Source organism: Macaca mulatta, chromosome 10 (genome assembly GCF_049350105.2).
Source record: "Macaca mulatta isolate MMU2019108-1 chromosome 10, T2T-MMU8v2.0, whole genome shotgun sequence".
NCBI classification, from domain to species: domain Eukaryota; kingdom Metazoa; phylum Chordata; class Mammalia; order Primates; family Cercopithecidae; genus Macaca; species Macaca mulatta.
Genome location: NC_133415.1, coordinates 5,403,906 through 5,417,968, shown reverse-complemented (window position 1 = coordinate 5,417,968; position 14,063 = coordinate 5,403,906). Strand labels below are relative to the sequence as shown.

Sequence of the window (14,063 nt, the reverse complement as noted above, 5' to 3'; positions counted from 1 at the left end):
AGGCATTAAATTAACTTATTACGGTGTGAGAGCAAGAAAAAAAAAAATCAGTTAATAAAAAGAAGGTTAGCAAGCCAGTATGATTATACAATGATTTCAGGTGAAAATTACAAAGCTAATATCCTGGCATTTAGTCACTGCGTTCAGTAATGATATAGTTGTCAAATCTGTATTTGTGCCAATGGAACAAAAGTTGTAAGTGGCATAATAGAAGATAATCTCTTTTTCTTTGTGGCTTTTTAAATTCAATGTTTTAATCCACCCATTTAATCACAAAACATATATCACATTAGTTATAATATTTATAGTGTTTAGGAACGTGATTATAAATAGATTATAGTGTGGTTGTTGGATGCGGTCTTTTTTTTCCTTTTTTCCCTTGAACGTGTATCTCCGAGGTATGCATCATTTCTAGAGATTGCCCTTGAGAACAGTTTTATTGAGAATAGTAACCATATATTTATGTTCAGAATCCCCATTTGGTCGTTACCGGGTGTGCTCATGATTTTGGAAAAACAAGATTCCATATTAAAAGGCCTGGTGCTTATGATGTTTAGATCTCTGCATTCATCTCAGTTTCTAAAGCATTTTTGTTCTTCTGGAGTCCCTAAACTTGCTAAACCACAAAATATCTGTAGTATGTTTTTTTAAAGTAGTTGAACCATACAGTAACGATGGGGTACAGGAGGAGTTTATAGAGCAGTTAGTGGTTGAGTTCTGCCTTGGTGTGGCCGGGTTAGGAGGGGCTACAGGGGCATATGTGGAGCTTTGGGCACTGCTGGGCACAGACTCATCCTGTGGGAATGTGTGCTTTTACCCCACACTTCCTATCTGGGGCTGAAATTTTTAATAGTGAAGAAAGAAAATTATAAAGCACAGTGCTAGACAGGATTGATTTCCCCTGCTGTATTGCTAGAAGGTAGACACTGCATGTCTGAGACTCAGGCTGCGGAGAGAGCAGTGCCCTTTTCTGGGGAAGCACAGAGCTCCTGAGCTTCCAGTTCTGGGCCCCACAGCCCTTGGAGCTGGGGGGTGAGGGGGAGACACAAGACCTTCCTCAGGAAAAGAGGGCGACCCACGCGATAGTGAAGCCACCAGGCAGCTGTGGAAAGGGAAAGTCGGTCCGGATTCCAATGAAAAGATTAATTGGAAAACATTTCTACTCCATTTTCTAAAACTGAGTTTTCCCATAGCAAAAAATAAATAAATAAAGCTATCCCTAGAATTCCTTCAGCTTCTAGAAAGAAGATGCTAGACTAAGATTCCAGTCCCCACCGCCCCAACTCCCAGGAAAGCAACTGGGAAGGTTTCTTAACATACCCTGAGTTCTTCCTTCCCTCACCCAAAATTTTCTGTGTCATGGGGTGGAGGCAGTGGTGTGTATATCAGGGTGGCTGGCACAATTCACAGCCACAATCATGGGGGTCTAGGGAGCTGTGGAAGGCAGCTCAGTGGGCAGCGAGGCCCTGGCAGAGTTGCCCGGCTGCCCCAGCCCAGCGTTGCCCTCCTGGGCAGTCTAATCCAACGTGAAATGAAGTTTCCTGGGAAGCAGGGCACACGAGGAACTTTTGAATTTACCAATGGCATAAAAAGTATATATATTTTTATGACAACGGGCAAGTTTCAATTGGTTGGCAGAAATGGCGAGATGTGACGTCAAGGGACACTGGTTAGAATGCCAAGGCCGGCGGCGGGGGGTTGGGGGGAGACAAGCACAGAGAGACATTGGGATGGGACCCGGGAGGCCTTGTTTCTCTCGGGCCCTGGCCGCCAACGGGCCGTCGCAGGCGTCTGGGGACAGCCAGCTCCATGCGGCTCTGAGCCAGGGCATGCTTGGGCAGGGGGACCGGGTCTGCGAATAGTGACTCTGTGTCCGAATAGTGACTCTGTGTCCGCGTGCGTCCCCGAGAGCCGGAGGCCCAGTCCGGCCCCTCTGCGGTTTGGGAACCACTCGGGCGCCTCTCTGGAGCGGGCGGGAAAAGACGCCGCGGCCTCCTTGGCATTCTAACCCGTGTCCGGACCCTAGAGGCCAGCCGGTCCCGACCACCCGGAGGGCCTGGGAAGGAATCGTGTGGCCCGGGGCCAGCAGTGTCGCCATCGGGCTCCGAGAGAGCAAAGCTGCGGCCTTGAACTTCTCCCCACAGCTCCTGTGCCCTGAGTCGGGGAAGCAGGAAGTTGTTTCCACTGGGAAGGAAGAGAGCGCGCTCGGAGCTGGGCAGCGGCTCCGGGCACCGCGTCCCCGCCCATCCCACGCCTCCCGGGGCACCGTGAACAACCCCCCAACCCAACTCCTCCAGGCACCTTGCGCGCCCCTCTTACATCTCCCGGCACTGTGCGCTGACCCCTGCCTCCGCAGGCCGGCTCCCGTGTGCCGAGTCCCGACTCCCACCCCTCTGGACACCCCTCGCTCCGAGGAGCCCGCAGTGTCCTGGAAGCCACCGCGGGGTCGCCCATGCGCGAACTCCGCCCTGGGGGAAGCCCGCTGCCACTGTCGGCCCCGAGCGCTGTCCCGGGGCCGCGTCGAGAGGTCCGCAGCGCACACTGTTCCCCGCGGGGACGAGCCTGGAGAGCCTGGCCGCTGTCCGCGACGCGCTCGGGGCTGCGGGCACCAGGCTGCGGGGATTGCAGGGACCGTCGGTCAGCCACGGGTCCCCGAGCCGGGCCCGAGCGTGCGCGCGCGTCCCGCTGCCCGCAATCATGGCAGCCGGCGCCTTGGAGCGCAGCCGCCGAGCGCGCCCCAGCAGCCGCCTCGGTGCCAGGGCGGCAGGGGCGGGCCGGGCCGGGCGCTCGCGCCCGCCCGCCTTGGCAGCGTGGGCCCCGGGGCGCGAAACGGAAAGCCGCTGGGTCCCCGCGGCGCGGTGCCCCTGCCCGGGGCGGGCGGCGGGAGGGGCTGCGGGGCGGGGACGCGCTGGCAAGGAGCGCCCGGGGCGGCGTGCCCGCGGGGACGCGCACGCGGGGCTGCGGGGCGAGGCGCGGGGCCCGGGCGGCGAATCCGCTGCTCGCGCCGCCTGCCCCGCCCGCGCGCGCCGTCCCGGGGTAGGGGGCGGTGGAGGGGGGAACCCAGGAGGGGCGGCGCCCGGTCCTCACCCGCAGCGGGCACGGCGGGGGCCGCGGGCGGCCTCGTTGGTATTCCGGGCGCGGTTGCAGCCCCGATCTCCCCTCAGAACAGGGGTGCCCGGGCGCGCGGGCACGGCCGCCGCTCTCGGGCGGTCTCCGTGGGCTGCGGGGCCCGCAGGCGCCTTGCTTTCCCCGTCCCCTCCTCCCTGGGTCCCCAGTACTCCCTCCCCCGCTCCGATCCGGCGGCGAAGGGGTGGGCAGGGAAACGCGCTCTCTGGGACAGGTGCCAACTCCGAGACAAAAGACATAAAATAGGCGGCAACGGGGGAAGCGCGGCCGGCGCGCTCGGGCGGGGACGGCGCCGCCGCGGGGGCCGCATCCTCGGTGCCGACCCGGGAAAGTTTGGGAAGTCGCCGCGGCGGCTTCGCAGCGGCGGGGGACGCGCGGCCCGGGTCGCCCTCCGCGCCGCGCTAGCCCTCTCCGCGCCGCTGCTGAATAATTCATGGCGCGGCCGCCGGCCATTAGCATGCACCGGGCGCGCGGCGCGTCTGTGCCAAGCCGCCGCCGCATTCGGCGCCCGGGCAGCGCGAGACGAGCGGCCGCGCGGCGGCCGGGCCCACGCTGTCCCCGCGCTCGCCTGCCCGGTGGCGCCCATTGTGCCCCGACCCGCCCCGCGGGGCTGTCCCCAAGCCCGCCTGCATCCCGCCGCCCGCCCGACGGCCCGGCTCTGCAAGTCCTGGCCCGCGACGCCCGCCCGGGAATGCACGTGAACTTGGAGAAAGTCGCGGGGCGCGCCGGCCGGGCTCTCCGCGGCAGGGCGTGGGCGTCCCCGGGACGGCGCACTTTCGTTTTCGTCTGGGACAAAGGTCCCGTGCGGCGCGCGGACGCCGTGACCGGGTCCTGCGGGCCACTCTCTGGCGCAGTCGGGTCGCTAAGCGCAGGAAAGCCGGAGCCCGAAGGCAAGGACCGACGCGGCGCGGGGCCGGTGAAGCGGGGCCTGGGCCGTGCGCTTCGCCAGCGGCCGTCCAGAGCAGTCCCACCCTGCGGAGTTGCGGGAACTGGCCCCGCTCTGTCGTCCGCCGCTTCAACGCGTGAAGAGGGTGAGCATTTGGAACCCAGGACTCAGACCGCTAGCTGAGGGCCTGTGCCGCTCTGGGCACGCGAGCGCGGCGCCGGCGGCGGCCAGGCGCGGTCCTCCCGCAAGGGCAGGGCTGTCGACCTGTGCGCCCCAGGTCACGATCCGGGTTCACGGCTACTCCCGAGGACGGTAAGTGCATTTCTCACTTTCGCTACTTAGTATTTAAATATTAATGAGGAGATCACTAAGAGGGACACTTCCGTAGGGCAGGCCTTCCACAGACCAGGGAACGCACCGAGGAGGTTGCTCTTGAACCTGAAGCCGCACCAGCTTGCGAAAACTCCACTCGGCATTAATCTGGATCTTGGAATTTGTGAAGCACAGCTTCTAATCTCAGGTGTGCAGGCTATTTGCCAGAGAGAATCTTGTTGAACACGTAAAATAAGCGTTAGCAGACATCTTAAACACAATGGGAAGAAAAAAGAAAACATCTGTTTTTAGAATTTATTTTTATTATTTTTTTTTGTTAGATGTGTTTGGAAAGGTTATTGGGAAGCTACACCTCTTTCCTGGAAAATTGAAATATTCCATTTAATTTCTAAACCCACACTGCTGATTTTTTCCTCCTGGTCAGACACTTGGGGAGAGCTGATTCAAGGGGGGATCCTCGGTTCGGCGTTGGCGGCATTTGGGCCGGTTCAGTGAAAGGCCCTTGTGTGGAAGCTGCTGTTTATAGTGGTGTAAAACGAAAAACAACTCATAACTTTTTGTAATAAATGCCCCTTTATAGGTGCCTCACACACAGGCCCAGCCAGTGGCCCTGGGGAGTTTGTGAGGAGCAAGAAAGGGGTGAAGGAATGCTTGCTTGCTATGATTATAGGGTTTCAAGGTAACATGGAGATTAATTTTTTCGTAGTTGTGTTTCAAAAGCCAAGGCAGCCTGCAGGGCAGCAATAGCTTCATTTTATTTTAGTTCATTGGTTCCAGCTCTTTGGGGTTTAAAATATGTTTGTCCGTGTGTACGGAGCTGGGGTTAAAATGAAACCCCAAACAGTGGGGGATTGAGCCTGCTTTTTAATATGATTGTGCCACAGGTGCAATATCCCCCCTGCCCTCCCCACCTTACTGAGGTGGTTTGGATAACCTTGCTGGGTGCTTTCACCACAAAATAATGGGGGGCCTGTTTCCATAACACCCCAGGGCTATGAGCTGGCTCTTGGAGGCTGTGTTTCTGGGAACATGGACAGAGGCCTGGGTAGTCCAGGCTTGCCTCACGCCTCCCTCCCCCTCAGCTGCCTAGTGCCCTCCCCAAGAACCCCACGGACTGAGGGGACCATTTCAGTCAGGTCCAGCCAGCCACGGCCGGAGGTGGGAAGTTTACCTCTGTGCTGGAGGAACTAACCTTGGCCGTCTTTTTTGTTGGGCTGCCTCCCGCACTGCCCCGTCGCCCCATTTTGAGTTTTTATTTATGACTTTATGAGACGCAGTTAGCAGACGTGAAACCTGGGGTGGGACATTCTGGGGCGATCTCAGAATCGGGGTGCAGCTGCGGAAGGCATGCCATGATAGCCGGGAGCTTCTGCTTGGCATGGCGTTGGCAGTGACGAGGTTGGTAATTAGAAGAAGCTCAAGTTCCACCGGGGCCTTGCCTATAAAATGCTGGAGACGTTTACCCGGAGGCCACAGCAGACGGAACATAGCACGGAGGACAGGAATGGTGTGGTGCTCTGCTGAGGCTGCAGGGCGTCCCTCTGGATTAAAACAGATCCTGAAACAAGCGGCATCCAGCTCCCCTGCTCGACAGGCCAGACCCGGGGCGAGCCAGGCAAAGGCCTGAGCGTTGGAGGAGGCAGTCTCCAGGGCCGCTGAGTGAGGGCTGCTATTCGTCAAAGCTCCAGAGCCCCGTCTCCTGCCACACAGTGTGCCCCTGGCCCATGAAATGGGATGAGGTCAAGATTCTGCAGCCAACAGTTGGGGCCAGCGCTGGGCACAGAGGCCCCGTCGAGGCCCCGTCCTGCCTTTGTCCATGTTCCTTTGAGCCAGCTCAACCTGACAGAGTCTCAGGGTCCCACCAGGGTCTTCCCAGTGGTGGTGGAATCTCCCATCCCGGCACAATTCATTTTTGAGGGCACACACACACAAGAGAAGGCTCTGAAAATGAAACTGGCACTTGTCTGTTTTTTAAATCACTTCTGGATTTAACATCAAGAATGTGGAAAGCAGGGGGCGAGGGCCACATGCACTATGGTGTGGGCTGGTGGAAGGATGGGCCCTGGTTTTTCTGGTTTTGTTTTAAACCAGGGCCTACCCCAGGATAGTCCCTCACCTGTGCTGGGGCCTCACCAGGCTCCAGCCCCTCCTGGGTGAGAAGGGTCTCCAGGGTGCTGGTGGGGATGAGCTGGGCTCCACTTGGGCAGTGCCCCTCCGCCATGGTGAGGTCTCATGCCTGAGCAGGTGCAGGCTAGCAGTTTGCCTTGCTCCACAGGAACAGCATGGTGCTTTGCAGCAGGGTTACCTTTTATGTGGTTTGCACCTGGCTGGGTCAGGCTGTCTGTGTGAACATTTCTTACTCCCTCCGACCCCTTAAAGGGCACTGGGGCCTGTCCCAGCCCAGCATGGATGGGGCGTGACTGGAAGGCAGACTGGAAGGCAGACCCAGGAGGAACTGGGAAGAGCTCTGCCCACCCAGATCACCCAGATGGGCACCCTGCCTGGGCAGGTGCTGCCTCGTGTCCGGTGCAATGTCCTCTCGTGCAGTGTAGACGCATGCCTGTGCTGAAGGGTGGCCTCTAGGAAGGGAGGGGTCCTTCTAGGCCAGGCAAGAAACACCATAAAGCCACCGTGCTTCCTTGGGGTGTTGGGTTTTGAGGGTTCTTTGCACGTTTGGGGAGAGAGGAGAATGCTCTTGCCGAAATCACAGCAAGCTGGAGTCGGCACCCTGGGCTTCAGTCTGCCCCTGCCTCTGCCTGGGTGACCGTGGCACATTTGAGTTCCTCCCTGAGCCTGGATTCTGAGCTCTGAAGCGGGAAGAGTGTTAACCCACCTCAGAGACCTCAGACATTATTTCCATAAAGCACCATTCCAGGCACGTTGTCGGGGAGGGGCGGGACATAAATGGCTACTGCTATTGTCACTTATTGTTGTCAACAATAATCACTGTTTTTGCTTAATATTTATTTTATTTACCACTACTATTATTTTATATATTGTATGATGTTATATTCTAAGTAACAGATAACCCAACTTCAGTCTCACCAGAAAATGAACCAAGAAGTTTACTCTCCCGACCCCACAAGTGGGAGCAAAAGTGGACCTTGATGGTATCTCTCGGGTGGACTGGCAGGAGCTCACAGAGCCCGCACTTTCCTCATCACAGGGACTTGGTGTGAATGTGGCTTCCAGATGCATCTTGCACCTCACCTTGGGTACACAAGATGAGACCAGGGTCTCCTTGGGGACCTGGGAAGTGCTGACGGAGGAGGCACCCCTTCCCAGGGGCAGGATGGAAAGCACACGTGGGTGCTGGCCTTGGGTCTGACCTTTGTTCTCCCACTCACTTCAGGGGCAGGAAAGAACGGGGTAGGACGTCCTGGTGCAGAGTCCCAGAGCGGCCACACCAGCCACCAGCGTCCTCGCTGGAAATGCAGATGGTGATTTGGTGGGAGGATTTCACCACTCTGACGAGCTAATTGTTCTTTGGCCTGGTACATTAACCAAAATGCTTGCTTTGGAGTTTTCCCTCCTAGCTGGTCGTTCAGGAAGACCCAGCAAGATCGTCCTTGCTGAAAACATCTTGTCGGAATAAGAGAGAGCCCTAAATGGCATTGGTCATGGTTTCTGATGTTATAGAACTGAGCAGAGAGAAAAAGCAACAATTGTCTCCAAGCAGAGACAATGGATCTTTCATATGAAATATTTATTTTCAGAGCTGCCCAGTGTTCCCTGGGCTGGGACAGTCTGTGGAGCTCGAGCGTCCGGGAATGGCAGGCCCTAAACGTGTAGTTGGAGACAGAGATTTAGAGAGAAAAAAGGAAGTCTCCTGACCCGTGGTTCTTGAACAATTTCAGTGGGCATGTCTGGCTTTCTTTGTTGAGTGGAGGCTAAGCTTGCACGAGTTAATTTTGTTTTCTTCCATGATTTCTTTTTAAAAGCCGCAGGGCTTCACTTGTGAGTGCTAGAACGATGGCCAGGTTTGGGACCGTGGGCCGGATGGGGCCTCCCTCGGCCAGACCCAGTTGGCCTTAGCCGGCTGGGTCACAAAATGGAAGTGTGAGGAAAAATAGAGCCCAGAAGAGGAAGGGTCTGTCCCCAAAGGGCTAAGGGAGAGGCCATCGAGAGGGCGATTTGGGCCAATATTTGTGGTTTACCAGTGTCTACTCCTCCCCAAATTCCATTCTCAGATGAACCTGGGAGTGGCCCGTAGGTTGTGGGAGAGTCCAGCCTGACTTGGGGAAGCCACGCACAAGCAAACACCCTTCTGGGCTAGAAAGGGTGTTTTTGTAACTCTGACAAATGTGGCCCAGAGTTAGGGCTCCGTGAATATTTTCTGAATTGATAGAATGAAGAGGCCTACACACGAGCCATCCCTCGGCCCCTTCTCCGAGGTGCGGGAGGAGCTGCCCCGGGGAAGCCAGGCCAGAGCCCAGGCTCGCCTTAGCAGATATGGGAGGAGTGGGTCGTGCTGGGGCTGTAGTGAAGCATTCCTGTGGTGCCAGGGGAGCGCTGGGAAGGCTGAGGTGGCCCATCGGCCGGGGACACCCAGCGCATTAGGGGGACCTGTCTGGACAGCCCAGCGAGGCCTTGAAGGAGGACAGATGAGGGAGTGGCCCTGATCAGGTGGGGGACCAGGGTCACCCAAGCAGTGTTCTTGGCCAAGTATAATATTTGGCTTCAGAAATGAGGGGTTTTTTTTTTTTTGGTCAATCGGCTGTCACATGTTTTATTTTGCTTTCAATGCCAGAGCTTCTCAGTTTGGCCCCTGTAGCCCTTTACGTCAGCTCTCTTTCCAGGTGTCCAGGAGCCTCTGATGCTATAGGCAGAATTGGTATAATGGAAATCATGAAAAAGAATGAAATCTTGTGACAATGGGCAAAAAAAAAAAAAAAAAAAAAAAAACCAGGTGTCTAGTCACTTTTTTTGTGCATGGTGGGAGGCAGTTTGAAAGTAAAACGAAAATTGGGGATGGGAAGCTTCTTGGTGGGGTCTGGACTGGGGAGTCTCATCTTTCTGACCACCCAGGAGCCTGTGTGGAGAGAGTGGCTGGGCCCACTGTCCAGCCAGCGCCGAGAGGATTTCTGAGTAGAGATGTGACCGCAGGGTCACCGATTAGTGTCGTAAAATAAGACCGGTGGTTGTGGTTACTAAATGTGTGCATGAGATCTACGTGGTAAAAAGGCCAAACAATTTTTTTTTTAAGCAGTGATAGAATTTTCCCTCCAGATTTAAAAAGAATCATCCCTGATGCTTTTGGTTTTCTAAAAGCAGGGCTTTTTTTTTTTTTTTTTGCCTGTGGAACGCCCTTTCCTTAATTCTGGCATTTCAGATGGCAGGAAGAGCATTTAGCTGAAATATTTACCTGCTGATTTGGGGCTCTTAAATTTAGAATCCCCTTTCATGTGTTTAAGAGAGATATTTACATTCAAATCAGCCTTTTATAATTACATTTTAAATTATAATAAAATGATGGTGCCGGCGCTCCAGTTTTCCATGTATTTTAACTGTAAGAGAAGCTGTCGTGAATTGAATGGGGGCTGCCCATCACCCAGAGCCCCCCCCCCCCACCCACCGTGTGGGTTCTGGCCTGCAGGGCACACGTGTGTCCTGAGCATGGTGGCTGCATGGGTGTTACCTGTGGGGCCCTCCCTCCACTGCCAGGAGAAGGGCCTGACGGGGATTCTGGCCCCACACAGTGCGATGGTTGCCCGACTTCACCACCTGCAGCTCCATCTGAGAAGGTCCTGATACGGGCTGGGGTCCAGGCCCACTGCCTTCGTGTCCTGAGCCCCACAGTGGCCTGCAGGCCTGCTTTGGAAGCCATTATCTCCTGGGCGGCCAGCCGGGCACAGCAGTGGACGTTTCTGGTCGAAGCGGTTCCGCGGGTAGGGGGATGGTCATCTCCTCCTGCAACTGTAACCCAGGCCCTGCCTCCCCTGCCATGCTCCTGTGGGTCCCACTGTTGCCATCTCGTCCTCAGTGGCTTCCCGATGTTGCTTGCTGGCAGAACAGGCCCCGCACCGTGGAGCATGGGGGACCCTTCCCCTCCCAGGGCCAGACTCTTGGCAGCCAGGCCAAGCCGCTGCTGGAATGGAATTCCCGGCGTTCCTGTTGGGGCGCATGGCATCAGAGTCCTACCTGCTTTGTCTCTGGCATCAGCTGGCGAGCCAGTCACGTGGCCGTGTGCGTGAGACCAGAGCCCAGGACTGAGGGCTCCTCCCGGGCAGCTTCCTCCTCGCTCACTCACCGCCACCCCCTTTCTTTTGGCTTTCAGCAGGACCAGCTCTGAGCAGGCGTAAAACAGTGAAAACAGAATCCAGGCAGCGGGGAGCTCCTGTCCACTGTGGCAGGCTCTCACAGTCCACTCGGGCTCTCGCGGTCCACCTAGACCACCCTTTACCTCGAGTCCTTATGGACAGAAAGGCCCTGATGTGTCCCGTACACCCAGGAGTCAGGCCCAGAACAAGGCAATGATCACTCCATGCCATTCCCTCTGGTGCAGAGCTGGCCCTGCCTGCCCCTAGACGGCCATGCGGTGGGTGGCACCGCTTCCTGGGGAACCCCTTCCCACACTTCCAGCCTTATTGCTCACTCACACAAGGACACCCCAGTGGTCACTGCTGCAGCTCCCGGTCACATAGAGGGTGAGAAGGGAGAGCTGGACAAACAGGTGACCCAGCAGACCCAGCCTGATGCCCGCAGGAGAGAGCAATGGGGTCTGATATTTTGTCTCCAAATGAAAGAGCCACAGTGAAACCCCAGGCCTGCCAACCCCAGTTGTAGGGCCAGAGAACGGGGATGTTTCCCTGAGGTAGTGGCAAGGTTTGATTTTGGTGAAAGGCAAGGATTTGTGAGGGTCTGAGAGGGGAGGGTGATGGGCCTGGACTCCACCCCGACGCCCTGTCCATCGCAGCTGCCTGGCCACTCTCGGACCCCTTGGCGTCGAGTGCTGACTGGGTGCGTGCATGGGGCTTGGGGCTCTGTGCATGTTAATTCTGCCACTCCAGCAGCCCTGAGTGGGAGGAGCCATTACCCCCTTTCTATAGATGGGGAAACTGAGGCAGGCTTGCTCATGGTGAAGTGGCCAGTCGGACACAGGGCCAGATTCAAACCTGCAGCCTGGGTCCCCGGCTACAACAGCGCCAGCCTCCGCAGGCGTTAGAAGGGGGCTCACTGCCAGGGCCCCGGCCAGGGCAGCTTTCAGGGTGGGGTCTCTGGCCTCACCCTGGAGAAACGGGCAGGGCGCTGGCTGCCTCCTGCTGAGCCTGGCGTGGGAACAATGTGGCCTCTATCCCTGGAGTGAGCCAGGCTGCCCGGACGCCCAGCCCCTCAGAGCAGCCCGGTCAGGCAGGCGCCCACAGCATGGCGCCCAGGCCACGCTGCCCGTCCACAGGGTGCGGGCGCCTTGGCCAGGCCCAGGCGGCCGCTCCCCATGTGCTCCCTGGCTGGCCACTGAGTGGCCAGACGCCGGCTTCCTCCTCCCTCTCCCGCCCGGCCAGCCTCCTCCTTTTTGGTGGTGGGTTTGGGGGCCCGGCCCACCCGCCACTGCCACGTCTGCCATCCTCCCGCACCCACGAGCATCTTTCAAAAATTCCCGGTGGGCGGGGCCGAGCTGCAGCGGCCGCCTCTGCCCCCCCTCCCCGGGCAGCCAGTGCCAGATGAGAGCAGGAGACAAAAGTAGCATTTTCCTCGTACTCCGGGGCTGGCAGCAGGGCCTTCCCCCAGCACCACATGGCTCCTGGCAGCCCTGCCCCCTGTGCCGGGGTGGCCGAGGCCCAGCCGGGCCCACTGGACCGAGGGACGGTGACAGCCAGAGACCGGGGGCCCACAGGCCCGCGGCCGGGGCTGGCACCGGGCAGCCGGCTGGCCGGCAGGACCTGCCCTCCTCCCCCGCCCGGGTGACCGGCCGGGCCCATGGACGTCATTTTCACTTCCTGGCTTTGGAGAAGGCGCCTCCATCCTCCGGCACCTCGGGTAAGTCACCTTCTTTCCTTCTGTCGTGAAGACGAGCCGAGGGTGCTGCCATCTTGTGCCCCGGTGCCTGTTACGTGTCCTCCCTCTAATTGGTTCTCCAAACTCGGAATTCTATTTCAGAGCCCTCCATCTTCCGTGCAGGAAGCCCTGCCAAAAACTGCAGGGAAAATGCAGAAGCCAAGCCCATTTACTTTCAAGATCCAAAGCTACAGGCTTTAGAAATCACAATAAAAATGAATGTTTATTATTTCACAGTAGCTATGTCTTCCATTATAATGGGAACAAATGCTTTGGGAGTATTAATAGCCATGGCCTACTCCTGCCTGCCTGGTTGTGGCAGTTTGTGTGTGGGGTCTCATTGTGATTATTATTATTATTGTCTTAATTTTTGGTGGCACCAGGAGTGGCAAAGGGAAAACCACCAGGACCGTCCACGGCTCCTCCCAGCAAACTCATCGGCAGGCAGGGCCAGGCCAGCACCCGGGAGGGAGGACTTTGCATCTAGAAACAGAGGCCCTTTTATTTTGTCCGGCATCTTTAATGCTACCATGTCCACAGTTTAGGGATCTAGTTCTTTCTCCCTTTCGTTTTATTTTTTGGAAAAAAAAAAAAGAAAGAAAGCTCCTTTTGGCTCTCAGCTCAGCGTGGGGAAAAATATTTTAGGTTGTTTTGGGCTTTGTTTTTGAGCACTTATTTCAACTTGGGGGTTCCGCCTGAAAGTGCTGTGCCTGTCTTGTCACCGCCCTGCCCACAGACTGCATGTGGGGTGCGCTTGGACACTGTCCACTACACGGCCCCTTGGGGGTGTCCTGAGTGGCCTCATGGGCTGCCCGTGTCCTGGATCCCACCCCAGTTCCTCACCTGCAGAGCTGTTGAGGGGAGACACCCAGGTCGTCCAGGGCCTGAAACGTGGCCGGCAGGGCTGGAAGTCCCTCAAAGGCCTTTGAGTCCCCCCGCCTTGCCACTGCTGTCCCGGAGTTGGGTTCAGTGGCTGCCTGGGTGTCCCTTTTGGTCCCTGGCCCTCCAGAAGTGCTGACCCTTTTGATTCAGAGGTGGGCTTTGCAGAGCGCAGCCCATGCCCACCTCCACGCTCTGGCAGGCTGACAAAAGCGTCCTGGGATGTGGCCTGGTTTCCCACCCTTGAGGGGAGCCAGGGTCTTGATTTATAGAAAATGGAAGAATCAGACCCGGAAAGTTCTAAACAGCACTGAGAGGAAAACTCCCATGGAAATCCATCTTTGTTTTCCCAGTTCGGAGGCGCGTGGGCCCTGCGTGCGCGGGCCTCGGTCTGAGCGGCCGGCCTCGGCAGACAGCACCAAATCTGTAAACGGAGCTCAGCTCACGCGAGGACTCTCGGCGGCTGCTTTTGTTCGTAGATGAGCCAGCAGTCGATACTGGAGGGTCTGGGGCTGCAGAAACAGGCATATATAGCAGAGATAATTAAAACATTTCATGATTGTGACAGCCACATTCTGCTGCTGCAAGCTGGAGAATTCATGCCACCCAAATATTTAGCAAGCATCAAATAAAACACTGGTGGCAAAATAAAAGTAATAGAAAAAAAAAAAAAAAACAGCGCGTAATATATTTCAAAGGCAAGAGTCAAGGAGATAGGGAATGGGCCGGGGGGAAAGTGGGGAGAGTTCAGCATTTTAAAAGAATTTCCGTGTTTAACAGCTGGACACTCATTTTTTTTTTTTTTTGGTATAATTAATGTAGGCAAATAGACCCTTAATCCTAA

At 56.8% G+C, this 14,063-nt stretch overlaps 1 protein-coding gene across 2 annotated transcripts in view; it reads left to right on the top strand.

Moving 5' to 3' along the window:
• LOC114670339 (uncharacterized) overlaps positions 1-14,063 on the top strand; it is a 76,972-nt gene that overhangs the window by 32,131 nt on the left and 30,778 nt on the right. The gene's annotated exons all lie outside the window — the stretch shown is intronic.